Raw genomic sequence first — 21,647 nt, 5'->3', positions numbered from 1 at the left:
AAAAAATAGAAGTTCTCCACAGATACGAATAAAAAAATAACCAAGCGGAAACTTTGAAAAATACAGTATCTGAAATGAGAAATTCAGAGGATGGGCTCTCTGGCAGAATGAAGATGACAAAGGAACAAGTTAGAAAACCTGAATATAGATCAATACAAATTACCCAATCTGAAGAAGGGAGGAAAAAAAAAAAAGATTTAAAAAACTGTGGGACTCTATAAAAGGGTCCAAGACTATTCATATCCCCAGAAAAACACCAAGAAAACAACCTGCAGATTAATATCTCTCATGAAAATAAATACAAAAATCCTCAACAAAACATTAGCAAATTGAAGCCAAAAATATATATATAAAGAATAATATAGGGGCGCCTGGGTGGCTCAGTCATTAAGTGTCTGCCTTCGGCTCAGGTCATGATCCCAGAGTCCTGGGATCGAGCCCCACATCGGGCTCCCTGCTCTGCGGGAAGCCTGCTTCTCCCCTCTCCCACTCCCCCTGCTTGTGTTCCCTCTCTCGCTGTCTCTCTCTGTCATATAAATAAATAAAATCTTTAAAAAAAAAAAAAGAATAATATATCATGGGAATTTATCCCTGGATTGCAGGCTTGGGCCAATATTTGAAAATTAATCAATGTAACTCATCATATTAATGTACTAAAGAAAACAATCGTATGACCAATCTTCTAAGATCAGGGAAAAGGCAAAGGTGTTGTCTTGTATTAATCAAGGTTCTCCAGAGAAACAGAACCAACAGGATGTATGGGTGTGTGTAGTTGTGTGTGCATGTGTGTGTTTAGATAAGTAGGTAGGTAGGTAGGTAGGTAGATAGATGATAGATAGATAGATAGATAGATAGATAGATAGATAGATAGATAGACAGAGAAAAATTTATTTTAAGGAATTGGCTCACATGAGACATATGCAGGGAAGGCTATCAGCCTGGAGACCCATGGAAGACTATTTAGAATTCAAAAGCAGTTTGCTGGCAGAATTTCTTCTTGCTTGTGGAAGCGAGTCTTTTTCTATTAAGGCCTTCAACTGATAGAATGTGGCACATGCACATTATGGAGGGTAACCTGCTTTACTCAAAGTCTACTGATTTGTATGTGAACTTCATCTAAAAAATACCATCACAGAAATATCTAGAATAATGTTTGACAAATCTCTGGGCACCATGGCCCAGTCAAGTTGACATATAAACTTAGCCATCACAGCTCTCCTCACGCCTTTTCAACATTATTCTGGAAGTCTCAGCCAGTGTAAAAGGGCAAGAGAAAGGAGAAAAAAGCATACGGGTTAAAAAGGAAAAAAATAAAACTGTCTTTTTTCACAGGTGACACAATTATCAACATAGAAAAACCCCAAAACTATGACAAAGCTCCTAGAACTAATAAGTGAATTTAGCAAGGTCTCGAGATAAATGGCCAATATATAAAAATTAATTGTATTTCTATTTCTATATAATAACAAGAATAGTGGAATTTGAAATTTAAAAAATACCAATTATAATAGCATTAAACCCTGAAATATTTAGGTAAGAATTTAAGAAATACACATAGGATCTATATGCTTAAAACTATAAAAAACACTGATGAAAGAAAGCAAAAAAGACATACAAAAATAGAGAGTTAAACATTTTCACACATTGGAAGACTTATTATTATTAAGATGCCATTTCTCCCCAAATTGATCTACACAGATCAGACAGAATTCCAATTAAAATTCCAAATTTTGTGGATATTGACAAACTGGTTCTAAAATTTATATGGAAAGGCAAAGGAATAGCTGACAGAATTTCGAAAAAGAAGAACAATGTCGAGAGACTTACACTCTGAATTTAAGACTTAATATAAAGCTACAATAAGCACAGCAGTGTGGTATTGGTGAAAGGACAGAAAAATAGATCAATGGAAAAGAAAAGAGAGTCTAAAAATAGATCCACTCATATATGGCCAATTGATTTTTGACAAAGGTACAAGGTAATTCCATCAAAAAAGAATAATCTCTCAACAAATTGTGGCAGACCAACTGGACATCCACATGCAAAAAAATAAATAAATAAACCTGAACCCAAACTCATACCTCACACAAAAATTAACTCAAAATGGATCACAGATATGTGTAAAAACTAAAGCTTTAAAATATCTAGGAAAAAGTCTTTGTGATCCTGGGCTAGGCAAAGAGTTATTTGATAGAATACTAAAAGTACAGTACAAAATTATTTTTTGATAAGCTGGACTTCCTATTATTTAAAAACTTTAGTAGTGAGCAACACTACTAAAAGAATCAAAGGAGAAGCCACACACTGGGAAAAAGTGTTTGTACATCACATATCTGGTAAAAGACTTGAATCTACAATATGTAAAGAACTGTCAAAATCCAATATTGAGAATATAAAGCATCCAATTAAAAAATGGGCAAAAGATTTGAAAAGATATTTCACCAAAAAAAATACAGGAATGTGAAACAAGCACATCAAAAAGATACTCAATGCCATCAGTCATCAAGTAAATGCAAAATAAAACCACACTGTGATATTATTCTACACTAATTGATATGGTTAAAATAAATTTAAAAACTGACCATACCAAGTGCTAGTGAGGATGTGGAACAAGTGGAAAGTTCAGAAATTGCTGGTGAAATGCAAAATGGTTCAGATAGTTCAGAAAACAGTCTAGTGTTTTTTAAAAAATACTTACCATATAGACTAATAATCTTACTCCTAAGTATCCAAGAGAAATGAAAACTATATCAACAAACAAACCATGTTAATGAATGTTTATAGCAGTGTTACTCTTTGTAAAAGAATTATTATTGAAGTATAGTTGACATACAGTAGTGTTATTTTTTTTTTTTTAAGATTTCATTTATTTATTTGAGAGAGAGAGAGACAACAAGAGAGCACAAGCAAGGTGAAGGGCAGAGGGAGAAGCAGCTTCCCCACTAAGCAGAGAGCCCGATGTGGGGCTTGATCCCAGGACGCTGGGATCATGACCTAAGCCGAAGGCAGATGCTTAACCAACTGCACCACCCAGGCGGCCCAGTAGTGTTATTCTTAACTGACAAAAAGTGAAAACAACCCAAGGTCCTTCAGCTGGTAAATGAATAAACAAAATGTTATACTTTCATATAATGGAATACTATTCAGCAATACAAAGTTAAAACTATCAATATACACCTCAACATGAATGAGCTTCAAAGTTGTGCTAAGTGAAAGAAACCAGACTCGAAACCCTATACAGTATCAAAAACTAATGATGTAATGTATGGTGATTAACATAACATAATAAAAAAAATATATGAAAAAAAAAAAACCCTATACAGTAGTCCCTTCCTCTTATCTGGGGGGACACATTCCAACATCCCCAGGAGATGCCTGAAACCAAAGATAGTACCAAACTCTATATATGTTATGTTTTTTTCCTGTATGTACACACCAATTATAAAGGTTAATTTATAAATTAGGCAGAATAGGAGATTAATAACAATAATTAATAATAAAATAAAACAATTATAACACTATACTACAAAAATGTGTGAATGTGATCTCAAAGTATATTTTTGTACTGTACTTATCCTTATTGTTTTTTTAGTATAGTTGACACACAATGTTAGTTGCAGGTGTACCACATAGTGATTTGACAAGTTTATACACTGTGCTGTATGCTCAACCACAAGTGTAGCTACCATCTGTCCCCATACAAGCCTTTTACAGTGTCAGTGACTATATACCCTATGCTGTGCCTTTTATTCCCATGACTTATTCATTCTTTAAGTGGGAGCCTGTATCTCCCTCTTCCCTTCACCCATTTTGCCCATCATCTCTCCCCACCTTCCACTTCAGCAACCATCAATTTGTTCTTTGTATTTACAGATCTGATTCTGCTTTTTGTTTGTTTCTTCTTCTTCTTTTTTTTTTAGATTCCACATATGAGTGATATCATACAGTGCTGGGGAAAACTGGATAGCTACATGTAAAAGAAGGAAAGTGGACCACTTTCTAAGATCATACACAAAAATTCAACATCGATTAAAGATCTAAATGTGAGACCTGAAACTAAAAATCCTAGAAGAGAACACAGGAAGTAATTTCTCTGACATTGTCAGTAGCAACTTCTTTCTAGATATGTCTCCTCAGGCAACAAAAACAAAAGCAAAAATAAACCATTGGGACTACATCAAAATAAAAAGCTTTTGCACAGCAAAGGAAACTATGAACAAAACAAAAAGGCAACCTACTGAAGGGAAGATATTTGCAAATGCTATATCCTATAAGGGGTTAATATCTAAAATATACAATGAATTGGGGCACCTGGGTGGCTCATTCAGTTAAGCATCCAACTCTCGATTTCGGCTCAGGTCATGATCTCAGGGTCACGATATCGAGCCCTGTGTCAGACTCCACACAGGGCATGGAGTCTGCCTGAGATTCTCTCTCTCCCTCTCCCTCTGCCCCTCCCCCCACTCATGCTAAATAAATAAGTAAATAAACAAAATCTTAAATTAAATAAATTATACAAAGAATTTATGCAACTCAACACCCCAAAAAAACAATCGATTAAAAATGCGCAGAGGATCTGAATAGACATTTTTCCAAAGAAGACATACAGATGGTCAACAGACACATGTAAAGATGCTCAACACACTAATCATCAGGGAAATACAAATCAAAACCACAATGAGATATCACCTCACACCTGTCAGAATGTCTAAAATCAAAAAGACAAGAAACAACAAGTGTTGGTAAGGATGTGGAGAAAACGGAACCCTCATGTACTGCTGAGAGAAATGCAAGCTGGTGCAGCCACTATGAAAACAATACAGAGGTTCCTTAGAAAATTCATAATAGAAACGTCACCCTTCTGATGATGATGCGAGTTGATAAAATGCCTATGTGATAAGATGAACTGAGGTGAATGACATAGGCATTGTGATGTAGTATCAGGTTACTACTGACTTTCTGAGGTTCTGTCAGAAGGAAGATCATTTGCTTCCAGATCATGGTTTACCACTGATAACTGAAACCTTAGAAAGCAAAACTGTGGATAAAGGGGACTACCGAAGGGGCGCCTGGGTGGCTCAGTCGTTAAGCGTCTGCCTTCGGCTCAGGTCATGATCCCAGGGTCCTGAGATTGAGCCCCACATCGGGCTCCCTGCTCAGCGGGAAGCCTGCTTCTCCCTCTCCCACTCCCCCTGCTTGTGTCCCCTCTCTCACTGTATCTCTCTCTGTCAAATAAATAAAATCTTTAAAAAAAAAAGGGGGGGGGGACTACTGTATATTGTATAAATCTACATATGACATTTTGGGAAAGGCAAAACATAGGCAGAGAGAACAAGGGTTGGGGTGGGAGAAAGTGTTGACTACCCAGAGAGGCACCTGGGAGTCTGGGGTGGGTGAAGAAACTGCTCAGTATCCTGATTGTGGCAAGAGTTACACAACTCTATGAGTAGGTCAATACTCACAAAACTGTACACCAAAAAAGGTCAATTTTACTATATGACATTTTTAAAATAATGTTCTATTTATCAGGAAAAAAATAAACCAGAGAAAGATGAATAATTAAAAGTAGAGAAAGATCTATGAAATACTACCCATAAGAAAGTTGGTATAGCTACATTAATGTCAGGCAAAATAATCTTTGGGCAATTTGCCCAAAGACATACAGCTTGTAAGGAGCAGATCCAGCGTTTAGTCCACCTCTTTCTTGCTATAAAGTCTATGCTCTTTTTATTATATCTTACTGACTCAGATTCTAGTTATTAAGACTTAGGAAATTTATTAATTAAAAAGAAAAGTTTGAGGGGCGCCTGGGTGGCTCAGTTGGTTAAACATCTGTCTTCGGCTCAGGTCATGATCCCAGGGCCCTGGGATGGAGCCCAGAGTCTGGCTCACTGCTCAGAGTGGGGCCTGCTTCTCTCTCTCTCCCTACCCCCCACCCCACCCCCCCTCTCGTGCTCTCTCTCTCTCTCGCTCTCTATCTCAAATAAATAAAATCTTTAAAAAAAAATAAAGAAAAGTTTAAGACAATCCCCCACAAGCACAAAAATTTCACCATGAAATAAATGCAGTTTTCATATTTTGAGAAAAATCAGTAAATATTCTTCCAGAAAAATGTTTACTTAACTAATATTGGTGGGACTGTTTTTGTTTGACTTGGAGATTTTTTACCTTGTTTTCTTTTCATGATAATAGAAACAATCCATCACTCCCACCCAAAATTTCAAAATTTTTACTAAATTCTCTTTTTAAAAAAATCAATTTTTTTTCTGAAATTGACTTCTAAAAAATAAATCAAATTATATAAGACCGATGAATCACTGGCCTCTACCTCTGAAACTATGAATACATTATATGTTAATTAATTGAATTTAAATTTTAAAAATGGTGAAAAAATTTTTTTAAATTAACAAAAAAAATCAGTATTAGCATTTAGATTTGAATCCACCCCCCCTCAGCTGAGATAAATGATCAAAGGAACCTGCCTGGTTTTAACTGAAACATCTGCAGGAAAAAGTAGGGGAAATGAGCTATATAATGTATCCATGTATGTACCTGAAAATGTTTAAGGCACATCACACTCCTTAAAGGTAAATCATCATATTAAGTAACACTTGCACTAACAAAATTAGGATGTTCAGTCTTCAGAACAGTCAATGTGAAAAGTCATGCAAAACAGCAATTAAATAAAGTTTCAAGCAAGTCCCCAAATCCCAAGAACCTATTCTAGTACTCTTCCCTTCTGGGATTTTGTTTTCAATTAAAATACAATAGCTGCCTGTCCTTAGAATACTGCAAAATGAGAGCAATAACCTCTCAGACCACGGATTCAGGTTGTGGAATCTCTGCTTTTGAAAGTGAGTTTAACATTGAGGTCAAAACTACAGAAAACATGTAGAAAATGTGCATCCTTTATCCTAGCCTTCTATTTTGGTTATTAAATGCAAATCTGGTTTATTTTGCTCACCTATATATGGTCTAATATTACTTAGAATGTCTATGAATAAAATCTAGAATCGGGCAGGTGAATTAAATGAAAACCCCAAGGGAAATACACTGCATTACTAGCTGAATCCCCTTAATCAACCTTCCCTAGGCCCAGTCCCTCCCTCATTTTTCACTCATATTTTCACTCTAAAAAATAAGGGCTTCTCTTCTCCATGGACAGGGCATGTAACATCACACAGTAATCAGGACTTGGACACAACACTCATAGATCAGAAAACAGACTTCACTGCCTGCTAAACACCAGCCCTTGGCAAGAGTATTCAGGGCACTCAGACTCCGCTGAGGTCAGTCACTTGAGCCCCTGAATGTGAACTTGGTATGGGTGCAAAAATCATTTTATCTACAGCCACAGAGAGATAGACATAAAATAAGGGGCCCTTAAAATTTCCAAACCATCACCTGGAAAATCACCACTGTCTTTAGATAAACTGGTTTGGAAAACCTCCCATCTCAGAAAGACTGGTTGGTTATGCTGAATTTCAGATTGCTTTAGTCTCCATCCAGTCCTGGCTGCAAAGAGTTTGGGGTGGTTAGGAAGATCCTGCCACATTTGTTGTTTGTGGGCCAGAAGAAGACATGAGAAATTTTCTTCAAGTAACATAGGGAACTAAGACCCAAGCCAATGTTGGCAAGAGAGAGCTGAGGTTTGTGCATGAGGAAGATCACTCTCAAATACCAAGGTCATGGGACCAGAGAGTGTCAACACTAGAGTTAGACAATAAAGTACTTGAAACCAGGCAGGAATGAGACAAGAGTAAAAGCACACTTTGCACAAGCAAAGAAAAAAGAGCGTCCTGGGTGATTTCCCTGAGCTACCTTGGTGTGTCTGCAGATTGGCCTTCATATCTAAGGTACAAATGAGCTGAGTGAGCTTAAAGAAAAAAGGAGACACTACTGGCAGCTATGGAAACTTAAGATCCTTCCTTCCCAAAGTTAACTGGCTACTTTTTTTGTTTGTTTTTAAGATTTTATTTATTTATTTGACAGAGAGAGAGAGACAGCTAGAGAGGGAACACAAGCAGGGGGAGTGGGAGAGGGAGAAGCGGGCCTCCTGCCAAGCAGGGAGCCCGATGCGGGGCTGGATCCCAGGACCCCGGAATCATGACCTGAGCCGAAGGCAGGCGCTCAACGACTGAGCCACCCAGGCGCCCCTTACTATTATTATTCTAAGGGAACTCCAGAACATACCCAGAGGGCCAAAAGTCTGTGCCTTTTAAGTGTCAGGATGGACAGGTAAATTCAACACCCTGATCATCTCCCTTCTGAGTCATATCATTAGTTGTTAGAACCAACTTGTTGGACAGAAGGAACTCTGTAACATCGAAGGCTATGGAATCGAAGAACCCTTTTTATTCAATCACTCCATAAAATAGCAGATGCAAACGTAGGCCTGGCCACACTGATATCAGTTAAGATCAAAAGGGCTTTTTTTCTGGGCAACCTGCTAGAAACTATACAGACTTACATATTCCAGACTCAACTCTCTCAAAAGATAGACCTGACATGTCTCAATACTAAAATTCCCCTTGTCAAGGAACAACACAAGGTTAGCTGCCTAGCTTAACATACTCAAGAGACCAACAGTAATGGTCCTTTAGCCTTCCCTGGTGGTGACACTGATGTCAAACATACCTGTGAAGAAATTAAATAAAATGTGGAAAATAATTGCATTTTGTTGATTTTTTTCTATGTGTGAGATGGACTTTGGAGGATCTAAAGTGACCATTTTACAGGGCTCTTAAAGGTATTTTCTCCTTTATCAGCTGTTTGCAATTAAATTGAATGTGTGACCACCTGCAAATCAAGGTGGGGGGAAGAAGGCTTTAGGAACTTTCCAAATGGCTTATATAAGCAACCTTCCGTGATCTAAGCTGTCTACTGCTCCATGCCCTTTAATGGAGCTCCCACTGGTTGCACAATAACAAAACTAAGTTTGAAAAACCTGCCTTACTGCCATGTGAGGGTTTGAGGGACAGGCCCTTGCATTGTTGGTTATTAATGACTATTTGAATAAGGCTGGGGGTAAAAGTGTGGGTAGGGAGCAAGCCTGACAGAAAGGGTCATATTGATTAGAGGAAGCTACTTAGACATGTATTCAATTCAACTCCTTCTACCAGCAAGTGATTTAAAAAATTGACTACAGTATCTGTAGTATTCAATTCTAGATGTATTGTAGGGTATGCTAAGATACATCTATGTCTCAATAGGATGTTGTAGGTTTAGCCACAGGCCCAATAACAACTACAGATTGTAGAATGAAACTGCTCATGGCATGGCTCAGGGAGAAGCACTGTGGAGATGGATTCTCACAGGCCCAGATGGGCTACTTCTGTTCTTGCAGCCTTGGGACATTACTCCCATGATTTGCCAATCCTATCATGTAAAATACAGCACACTGAAATAGCTAAAGGTCTCTCCTAAGAAAGGAGATTCACTACCAGAACTCTTTGAATGCTATTTTGAATGAGAAACTACAAAACTATTTAGTTGACTAAGTAAATACAATCCCTAAGTGCTCTAGACCAGCTCCCTCCTCAATAAACTATCAGTTTGTGCCTGTGAATATACTGCTGTAGGAAACTTGAGGCTCAACAATTATTCTTTTGACCACTGCAGTGCTATATTTTATATGAAACAGAAATTATGTCCACTGTGTTTCTTTTTCACAATATTAATGGATTAATGATAATAATTACTCATGCATTAGCTCACGTAATTCTCACAACAACCCAATGAGGTAGTTCTTATAATAGTTCCCATATAGAATAATTTTCCATTTTGAGAACGAGGAAGGGAAAAAGTCAAGTATATTTGTCCTTGGTCACAATGTTAATAAGTAGAACTTGAATAAGAACCCAAGTGTTTCTGACTTCAGAGCCAAATTCCCAACCTGTTGAAAAAACTATCCTCGGGTCTAGCTATGTATTACTGTAGCAGTCAAGGTTCAGTTGCCAAAAAACAGAATCAACTCTGACTAGTTGAACCCCTCATTAGGAGGGCTGAATAAACAAATTCGAAATGATTTTCCAAGAACAACTTCTAAGCTCTTACTGGAGAACTGGACACCATGAGACCTACTGCTTCTTTTCAAGATCAAGAATCTGCCATTCTAGAATCACAGCCCCAGTCCTATGATCAGAAACCTGTCTCTACTGTGGCCACCACCATGGCCACACCACACCTGCTGCAATTCACACCAGCAGAACGACGACCGCCCCATCCTCTGCCTTTTGACACACCCAAAGCTAGTGACTGAACACTGGAGCCATACATAGAACCTCCATGACCTGCAGTGCTTCCAACAAAGTGCAGCCTCCAACACTTCTGCATCCCAAATCCCGCACACATGTATTCGATGTGATGACCCTAAAGCAAATTCAGACCCCTCTCCAAGAGAGAGATGGAGAATTACGTTTTAGCTTTCCAGTGTCTGCAGTACAGGAAGAGCACAAGAGAGGGAGGGTAGGATGAATGTTGAGTTCTAATCCACAATGGCCACTATAAATTCCAAGGATTTGGATGTCCTGTTGAGGGTTCTCCTGATTAGGGTTGCAAAATACTATATGCCTAGGAAAAGTTTCCAGAGTTTTCATCAAATTCTCAAAGAGGTCCATGACCCAGAAAGGGGTCAGATCTACTTTAATATATCTTTATTAACATGACAACATTTGAGAACAAGATTAGCATTGTGGGAGGGACTAAGACATACTGATTAAGACAGGCGCTCTCAAGCTCACTAGTTTAAATTCTGGTTCTGCAACTTAGTAGATGTGTGACCTTTAGTAGGTTGTCTGATGCCTTTGTGCCTCAGTTTCTCCTTCTCTAAAATTTGGAGAACAGATTCAACCTAACAGGGGTGTTCAGAAGATTAAGCAAAATAATATGTGTATTCAGAAGAATGCTTGGCACTTGAGATATGCCCCCTAAATGTTAGCTATTGTTACTAGAATAATCCTTAGGCACAATAAATTCTAACCTTAAAAGACTTGCATTCATGCCCCATACATAAATTTATTTCCACTTTCATATGCTTACAGAAGAAGTGAGGACTTGATGTGCTGTGGCAGTAAACAGAAAGACAAGCACCCGTTTATATGGTGATGACCTCATTCTACTTAAAGGATACATTAATCTAGCAGCTAATTACTACCAGGCGGAAGTGTTTAAGCCTGTGCCAAAACCAAAGTTGCCAGTTTGGGAAGATGTTCTTTGGGACCCACATGGATAATACTTTGAAAGTAATCAAAATGCTAACTCTTAATTGTTTGCAGGGGAATGTATTAATAGGTCATCTGGCAAGCCCCTTCAGGTACAGTTTTACTCAGTCAACTATTCCATACAAGTCTTGTTATCTGGGCAAGGTGGATGACTGATAATTCTTTCATACTTAAAGGAGCAGGATTTACAGGCTTCCAAGTATTCTGCTCAGTCATTTGGGCAAATCTAATAAGGCTTACAAAGAAAAAAAAAAAAGTCTCAGCCCTGCTGAGCTGCCTCTGGACAATAGAAACAATGCTCAGTGTTGGCAAGAATGGAAATCAGACCCTTTAATTACGACCATATGTCAACTTCCTTAGTGTCTAAAATGTATGTCCCAGTGAACTGCAAGAAAAACCTACATTTCAGCTATTCATCAGTAACTTCAGTGTTCAACTACCTGGCTCCAATCCAAAGCCTGGTTGACATCAGATTGTAGCACATTAAGAACAATTATGACCAGTGTCAGCGAACACTTAGGGAAATAGGTTCTCTAACATCCTACTGGTAGTAAGAATTAGCACACCTTTTCTGATATTGACATGGAAATACTTAACAAAATCTTTTAAAAGTCAGTACTTATTGACTCACCAATTTCACTTCTAAGAATTTAGTCCAAAGAGATAATCTGACAACTACACAAATTATACATACAAGGATGTTCACTTAGGAATTGTTTAGAACACAAACAATTAGAAAAGAACTCAATGTTCAAAGTATAAAATTGGTTAAAACAATTATGGCATGGCCTTAGAATGAAATTCTATGCACTTATTAAAAGGAAAATTTAGATGTATTTAAATATTGACATGAAAAGATGTCTGTGATGTAAATTTCAAAAACCAGGTGCATAGTATAATCTCATTTGTATTTGTGTATATTTATATGTAATACATACATATATGTGAATATATGTATTACACATGTATGTATAGTTATATAAATAAATATATTTTTAGAAAGTTATGCCCTGAAAGGTTAACAATGGTATCATTGAATGTTTGAGATTATGAGTAATTTTTATTTTCTTCTTGCTACTCTATATTTTGCTAAAAATTAACAGTATGTATTTCTTTTGTTAATCAGAAAAAAACAGTTATTATAAAAAATGCAAGCCCAGATGATTATGATGCGGTTATGGAATATAGGTGAGGTTCAGTGGGGTGGAATCCAGAGTCAACCACTAAGAAAGAATTCTTGAGACGTCTTTGGTGCAAGTAGGTGGTTTATTAAAGCACGGGGACAGGACCCGTGGGCAGAAAGAGCTGATTAAATTCGATGGGGTTGGGGGAGGTGAGGAAAAGGGAGGTTTCAAGAGAACTTTCATATGCTAAGGAGTACCTACAAGATACCTACAAAATATCTCAGGCCTTGCCATTGTCAAGTTAAAGTTGTTTTTCCCCTCTAGCAAGGCATTAACATTAAGATAGTTAGGAGAGATTCCTGGAAGAATGTCACACAAGTCCCACCCAGGAGTGGGGGGTTGGGGAGGCTTTGTCTTCAGCCAGCCTTCTGCTCCCTCATCAATAGCACTTTCATCTGAAGGATACTCCAAAATACATACCAAGATTCACAAATTCAGAATCATACAGAATTTCTAAACTCTTTCTTTGTATGTTGTATTAATATAGGAATAGGTGGGGCACCTGGGCGGCTCAGTCCTTAAGTGTCTACCCTCGGCTCAGGTCATGATCCCAGGGTCCTGGGATGAGGCCCACATTGGGCTCCCTGCTCAGTGGGAAGCCTGCTTCTCCCTTTCCCACTCCCCCTGCTTGTGTTCCCTCTCTTGCTGTGTCTCTCTCTGTCAAATAAATAAATAAAATCTTTAAAAAAATATATAGGAATAGGCAAACACAAATGCCTTTAGAAGACAGGTAGGCAAAGTAAGTAAGTATAGACCAGGTATGAGGCAATAAAGGTAAGTGACCATGATTAACTACAGGGGACATTGCCAGTTCAAAGGCATTCAAATTCAAAAAAATTTCCAAGCACTCAACATACATCTGCAGGCTGATTCTGAACAGGAAGCTGCTAATAAAGGCCTCTGCTGTATAAACCTAAACACACAATATATACTAATATAACTCTCATACAACTACAACTGGACATCACTCCATACCCATCTCCTAAAGTTGGTTTAAGTGGTATCAAAAAAGGAGACCAGCTTTTCATATTTGTAAAATTATCTTCCTAAAATTTAACACAAGAAAAGTTTGTTTCTCTTGATAAAGTTGTCTGCTTTCTTCCATAACAGAATAAAAGCAATGGATTTAATTGGCTTTCCCTTTTTGTTACTTGTTGTTCAAGAAAACTCAGAATCGACCCTTAGCTTAGATTGTTCTGCTACAACTGTCTTTCTTCCCCTCCACCACTTAGTTCTCATTCACTTGCTTTGATGGTTATAGTATATACGTTACTCTTATATTGGACTGTATGTCTACACCACTTGAAATATTTCTGAAATTCAGATTGGACAGAGAGAAATAGAAATAAATTAATATAGTGAAAAAAATATCAGCATGCAATACAATAATTGTAATGACTTGCACACATATTTTATATACTTTGGTATTATCCCTACTTATTGGCCAAATTTTAACCTACAAAATATAAACTGTAAATAAAATATGTGGAATGTAATGGCTCACATGGAAAAGAATCTGGAAAACAACAGGTTAAAAAAAAAAAAAGCTGAAGGGGGTAGGAAGTGGAATGAAAAAAAAAAGTGCAATAATTGCATGGTAGAAAATGTATGTCCAGCCACCATTGTGACAAAAATAAGATAAACCGAATAGCATCTTTCTTAGGAAGCTTATACCCTTACAGGGGACTCAAAGCCCATAGGGATAAGTGTGTCTGCAGACTCTACCTTCCATGCCCTCCGGGCCCTGTGCCTGCCTTTCTGCTCCCCCAGGCTTCTTTTCCTGCCTATAGCTGCTGCTTTTCCACCTACCCACCAATAACCTCTTTCTCAAAAACCAGAAACAAGAATATAAATATTCCTCAAATGTAACGTTTTGGAACTAAGATGTTTATTAAAAATTAAAAATTGATGGTAGGTAATTATCAAAATGAAATGTGCTAAAATGAGTCATATTAAAATTAATTATAAATATTTTAAATGGTATTTTATTCTTACACTTATAAGCTGCTCCTTTTTTTAGAAATAGAAATTTCAAGGATCAGTGAAATGCTGGGAAATTCTTTAAAGAAAGCCCTTCTATAAATTCAGGGCACGTGCTGAGTCAAAAGAGCAACTGTGATGGTAAAAAGCTAAGCAACCCTATGCTCAACCAGATATACATATAACAAAGTACATTAGCCAGTTTCTTGTTTTTATTACCTAGTGAAATAAATTTCAATTTAGAGAAGTGAAACTCAAATATACTGGTATAAACTGATTATTTATAAGAAATACATTCCTTGTTTATTTATCTTGAACACTCAGTAAAATGGAATAAAACCAAATATCTTAGAAGTTAATAAGACAAGGATCTTACATAATAAATCAGCCCCCACTTCTACTTAGATTAATTTGAACACTTAATTAGTGGCTAGTGGCCAGAAAACTTTAGAAAGTAAAAGGGGGATGAGAAAGTAATATCATACCAATGCCTAAAGAGCACTTAGGATAAAGTTAAGGCTTTCCAAAAACATTCCAGGGCGTAAAATCGAAGAAAATTTTGAAAGAAATTATTTCGTTGAAGATAACGAGAACAAAGTTTCATATCCTTCTTAATCTAAAGAAAATCTGAGGGTGCCTGGGTGGCTCAGTCATTAAGCGTCTGCCTTTGGCTCTGGTCATGATCCCAGGGTCCTGGGATCGAGTCCCACATCGGGCTCCCTGCTCATCGGGGAGCCTGCTTCTCCCTCTCCCTCTTATGTTCCCTCTCTCGCTGTCTCTCTCTCTGTTGAAAAATAAATAAAATCTTTAAAAAAAAAAATAAAGAAAATCTGAGGAACAAGCAAAACTTAAGAAAAATGTGGGGTTTTTTTACCCCCAAAACAAGAAAGGCACAATGGAGTGTGAGTGACAGGTTTTTCTGAACTGATTAAAAAAAAAAAAAAAAAAAAGAATATGGAAAGTGAAGTACTCACAGCATCAGCATTCAATAAATATTAAAAGTCACAATGCATGTGCAGACTGACAATCTAGAAATAATTACTAACAGAGACAGAGAAAAATAGCACTGTCATCATTACCCGAAAACACTAAAGAAAATGAGATATGGTGATGAAAGCATATTTCACTCTTCTAAGATAGTAGAGGGTGGTAGAACCATCGAGCACTGGTAAAAACATTAGAAAGTTTCTACAAAAAGTCTGCAAAGTAGATTATGGCACTATAAACTACCCACTAAAGTGACTTATTAATGTCCAGAATGAATACCTAGAAACCCAGATCCAATGGCAAATTACTGAGAAAACAATTACATGATGTCTGTAGTCCCATTTAAATCAAACTCCACTAGGAAAGCGTCTTCAGTGGTGCTGGCAGGGATTCTAAAGCAGCGGCAGCAATCCATAAAAGGCTTCTTAATTTTCTTGTCATTTAAGAATTAAGCCACTTCCAGTTCACACAGATCCTACCAGGTGCACTAAATTGATGTCATTATGAGCCATCAGGAAATACCCACCGAGACCTATACCAACACTGAGAAGTTTTGTTAAACAGCTGTGTGTTTTAATTGATTTGTATTATTTAAAATAGGAACAGTTAAAAGTCAGTTATCGGATGTTGTGTAAAAGAGATGCCTAAAGACTCCAGGGAGACTGAGTTCAGAAGAAAGCCAATCACTGGAACTTCACTTCAGCACTTAAGATTATTACTAGAGGAAGCACAATTAAATCATCAGTTTATCAGCCATCATTATAAATCACCAGGCAACATATCAGCTTCATTATTTAAGACTCCTTAACCAGTGACTTCCTGCATCACTGAGAGTCAAAGCAATCTATTCAACAAAAGGTACCTAAGGAGTTTTGTTTTTTGTTGTGTTTGAGTTTTGTTTTTTTGGTTTTTTTTACCTTGAGAGATTTATGATGGAAATATAATGAAAACTCACTGAAATTAATTACCATATTTTTGCATGTTTTAGAGATGATGAAGTCTTCAAAATGAAATTAATGGTATTTGGGATATGTAAAATATATATTGCACAGGTTCCTCTTAACTCTACTCCCAGCAAATATTTAATCCAGTTCTCTCATGCTACTTGGGTGGGATCACATGAGGAACTATAATGAGTTTCCTTCCAACTTTATCCACCCAATCCCATTCATTTACCTGTACTTGGACAGCCTTCCCCAGACATGTGGAATCAGAAAACAAAGTACCTCAAAAGTCTCAGTTTCCAAATTTAAAGTGCACAGTCCAGGTGTTAGAAAATATTTGCAGGGAGATATGACACAGGTTGAGCTTTGTATGCAACCCTCTTTTTTAGTCTTCCCACCAACTCTCTGTAGACGCTGCCATTACCTTATATGGAAAAATAAGACACACAGAGTTTTTGAAATTTGCCCAAGTTCATACAGCTAGAAAGCGGTGGTGCTCACTCTGTCTGGTTCCAGCACCTTGATAAAGGCTCCAAAACAAAGCAAGCCTCCTTGGAAAATGGAGTGGTAAGTCTGGGCATGGACTGCACAATGTGAATGTGCAACAATTCGTCAAACCAAAAAGTAAGAAGCCATCAGAGCTACTTGGGTTGTATCAAAATTAACTCAGGAACCAACTTAGAGACTTTAAAAAAATTTTTTTAATTTAAATTCAATTTAGATAATAATACACTATATTATTGTGTATTATTAGTTTCAGGGGTAGAGTTCAGTGATTCATCAGTTGCATATAACACCCAGTGAGCATTATATCAAGTGCCCTCCTTGATGTCCATCACCCAATTACCCCATTCCCCCAGCCCTTCCCTCCAGCAACTCTCAGTTTGTTTCCTGGAGTTAAGAGTCTCTTATGGTTTGCCTCCCTCTCTGTTTTCATTTTATTTTATTTTTCCCTCCCTTCCCCTATTTTCATCTATTTTGTTTCTTAAATTCCACATATGAGTGAAATCATATGGTATTTGTCTTTCTCTGACTGGCTTATTTCACTTAGCATAATACCCTCTAGTTCCATCCACATTGTTGCAACAATCAAGCAACAATAAAGATAATCACTATAATGAATTGAAATGCATAAAACATTTATATCCATGAGTCCACGAAGATATGTAAGAAAACTTTCTTGGTCACCTTAGAATGCTAGAGAAGCAGCTCATTATCTTAAAAGCTAGAACATTTATCCTGCATTTTCTAGACAAAGCATACCTCAAGTAACTAAACTAGTGAGGGAAACTGCTGTTATAAAGCACTCCAGCTAATAAATAATGAATGATGGAATTAGAACATCACCATTTGCAACCCCTAATGAGTTAATGGATCTAGGCAATAATCATGAATGGCTGCTAACATCACAAAAAAGAACGATAACCAAACATTATTTGCCTCTTGGCAGAAGCATCCAGAATCACCTATGAAGTATTCTTGCCCCCAAAAACAAACCTGAATCTGATCAACCCTCCAGATCTAACTACCAGTTTATGGAAAGCTCAGGGAGGAATACACCAAACACTACCACAGAGATACAATTAGGGAAAAAACAAACAAAAAACAGACTATAAATACTACAGGACAAACAACCTTGTTTCTTCAACAAAAATTTATGAGGAAAAAAACAGAGAAAGGAATGAGAATCTTTATTTCAAAAGTCTTAAGAGATGCTAACCATTTTAATATATAAACCTAATTTGAATCCTGATTCACAGAAACTAAAAAAATTTTTAAAAAATTGTGGAAATTTAAGCATCAATTCCTTATTTAATGATTTTAAGAAATTATTATCCATTTATTGTGATAACAGAGATGTGGTTATGTTTATTAAGAGTCCTTACCTTTTTAAAATTAAACTTTTCATTTTGAGATAACTGTAGATTCCACATGCAATTGTAAGAAATAACACAAAAAGATTATCCATACCCTTCACCAGTTCCCCAATGGTAACATCCTGCAAAACTACAGTACAATATCACAACCAAGACAGTAACATTGATACAGTCAGACACGGGACATTTCCATTGCTACAAGGTTCCCTCTCATGTTGCCTTGTATAGCCACACTCTCTTCCTTCCTACCTACACCTCCTTCTCTAACACCCAACAACCACAAATCACCTCTCTAATTTCAAAAATGTTATTTTAAGTGGAATCATATACTACGCAACCTTTTGGGACTGGCTTTTTGTACTCAGAATAATTCTCTGGACACTCATCCAAGTTGTTCAGCGTATCAGTAGTTGGTTCCTTTGTATTACTGAATAGTATTCCCTAGCAAGGATGTACCACTTCATTTAATCTCCATGGTCTGAAGGACATCAGAATTGTTTCCATTTGGACTATTACGGATAAAGCTGCTATAAACATTGGTATAAAGTCCTTGTTTTTTAAAGATACATACTTAAATTTGTATGGATGAGATATGATGTTTCAGATTTGCTTCTAAAAATTCCAGATGGGGTGAGATACTAAAAAAGTAACACTGGCCATTAGTTTGTAAATGTATTATACTATTAGCTCTACTTTGGTATATGTTTATAATTTTCCATAACATAAAGTTTAAAAACAAGAAGACAGTAAGAAACAACTACCTATCTGACCACTTCCACATCCACATACATAAACACACACATCTTCAAGTAAAATTGAAGGTATGCTTTCTTATCTTATGACTTTTAATTTGTGCCAAGATCACAGGAGTTCTTTACCTAAAACATAGAGCCCACACCTGCAAGTAATCATTATTGTAACATTCATTATACCACTTTGGGCAGATCCAACCTAGGCATCTGTTAACTTTCTTTCAGAAGTTCTTTATTAGGCTACAGGGTTGAGATAATAGGTAATTCATAATGTTGGACAAAAGCAGGTAAGTAATCACCATAATCAAATGTATGAGATTCATTAGTGGCTTGTCGTCAAAAGAGAGGGTTCATGTCTGACATGAACAGGTCCTTATCATCAAGACAAATGCTGAGAGAACAGAAGTGTGATTACTAAAGATGAAGAGCAACAAACTATATGAGCACAATCAAGCCTGAAGATGAAGTGAAATGCATTTTATATTGTGCGAAGGCTGCTTTTGTTTTTAAGCTGCTCTGAAGGACAGGATATTATTATCATGTTCAGTCTGCGAGCTAATGGTTCTTCAGGGTAATCTGCAAAATGCTTTCTACGGTTGGTGCCACCACTAGTCTATCAGCTCATTCTCCCCTAGTGCTGTATCACAACCTCCCCTTCCCCCAACTGAGGACACTATTTTTTTCTCCACGTGCGGTTTTACAAAAATGAAGACCCACTCTCTCAAGGATCTCAGGCAAAGAAGAACATGTAAATGCCAACCCATTAACTAATCTAAGATTAAAAGCCGAGACCGCCGAAGGAGACATTCATGATGACTTCTGAATGCCAAGTAATGCAATGGCGACAAGTGAGCTTCCCTGGCTAGGTCTTTAATGCCCGCACATGCACTGTGACGAGCAATTCTCAAGCTTAAACAAAGTTTGTTGTCAAAAGTGGGATAGCTGTCCACAGATCAATTCCCATAAGACAAATCCCAAAGGAACACCTAACCATTCCAGTTGTGTTGTAGTTTGGTTATATCAACCATCTGTCCCATTAAGTGATCCCCTGCACTTGGGTGTTAGAAATAATAATGCTTTTTGTGATTGGATTTGATCATTACTACTATACTATGTCAGGTAGGAAAAGATGGTCCACTAACTGGCTGTCCACATGACACTTAAGGATCTACAAATTAAAAGATATTAGTCAATTCCTTTAAAAACAATCAATGTACAGATTGGTTCATTTCGTTGGTTTAGCAACTTAGAAGTTCTATCAATAGAAATCTATTGGCAACATCATATTAGGAAACTAAGAAAATACAGTTGAGTACAAAGTCTTGTTCATATGTCAAGTCAGAACAGAGACACATAGAATTAAAACCCAAAATGACATAGATCACCAGGAATTGTGCTATAGGCTTGCACTGAGATTAATAACAGGACTGGTAGTGACAGAAAAGGGAAAGCATAAGAAATGGGCTCAAGAACATAATGTAAAATGTAAATGAAAAGAAGCAGAGAAAAAAGGCACTAAAGTTAAATGCGGATGTACTTTTGGATGTCTTTGGCATCCATCTTCTGCCTCTAACATTTGCCATCTTCCTTGACTCTTACAACCAAACATTTTCTGGGTCCTGTGGTTCTGACACTACAGTCTACATTTTTAGACAACCTGTGGTCCCTGGCAAGACACTGGAAGTTGAAACTCTTAGCACTCACCTTGATGCTTAAAGGCTAAACGCTTTGCATAAAATAAAATGTGCTTGCCAAAAATCTTAACGATGGATTTGCTTATATGTCTCATTCTTCTTCTTCAGTGCAACCACCCGTACCTGGTCTACAGAACTGGTTTCAGAGGGGGCCATTTCTGTGAGCTGAAGTGGTTTCAAGAAAGGAACATGAGAGAAAAAAAGGAAATATAAAGACAGAACAAAGGCAACAGGGAAGACAAGTCTGGAAAGAATTCCAAGAACAAACTACACAGGATAGCTTCTGGGAAATGAACAGCCATGTTTGGCAGGAGCTGAGACTGTGTACAGCAGAGTACAAGATAAGCTTGAAAGGGCAGGCTGGAGCCAGGGAGTGGCAACCACTGGAGCCCAGGTGAGGCATTTAGACCACATGCCATTGGCCTTTGGACAGCTACTGCAGGTTGGTGCATAGGCAAGATATGCACACCATGTTTAGGAGGATGTGACTGATGATAGGTGCAGGGAGGAAGGAGCAGAAGACCAGAGTTGTGAAGCCTTACTAACTGTTCCAGGTAAGGCTAGAGGACTTGATCTAAGAGGGCAATGGTGGGAAGGGAAAGGAAAGGATTAACTTGAGGGGCTGTGTGAAATATGCATGTACTTAAACCTAGTTTTGTCCTTAATTAGAACCTAGAAAACGGTCATTTGCAGTCACTGTCAAAGAACTACTTACAAGATGCTAAGGATTCTTATGTTGATTGGGAGGTAAACTGTCATTATTATGATCAAACACGTAAGAGGGCATAAAAATTCTAATGGCTGATAAAATCATTTTTAAAGGAAGCTTTGATTAAGCTTAACAGAGGCTGGGAAAAGATAAGATTTTTGATATAAGTAAAAATTATTTTTAAGGAAACCATGATTGGTTGCAAGGTGATGAGTATTTTTAAATTTCTAAAATAATTAACTGCTGATTTTAGCAAGGCAGTAATAATGACTTAATGATTGACAGATCTATTTTTCCC

At 37.3% G+C, this 21,647-nt stretch overlaps 1 protein-coding gene across 5 annotated transcripts in view; it reads right to left on the bottom strand.

The window, feature by feature from the left end:
* ATG10 (autophagy related 10) overlaps window positions 1-21,647 on the bottom strand; it is a 267,080-nt gene that overhangs the window by 49,348 nt on the left and 196,085 nt on the right. The gene's annotated exons all lie outside the window — the stretch shown is intronic.

The sequence above is a fragment of the Mirounga leonina genome, unplaced genomic scaffold (genome assembly GCF_011800145.1).
Source record: "Mirounga leonina isolate KUSES-001 unplaced genomic scaffold, KU_Mleo_1.0 Mir_168, whole genome shotgun sequence".
In the NCBI taxonomy this organism is placed as follows: domain Eukaryota; kingdom Metazoa; phylum Chordata; class Mammalia; order Carnivora; family Phocidae; genus Mirounga; species Mirounga leonina.
This window is presented reverse-complemented; position numbering and strand designations above follow the sequence as displayed.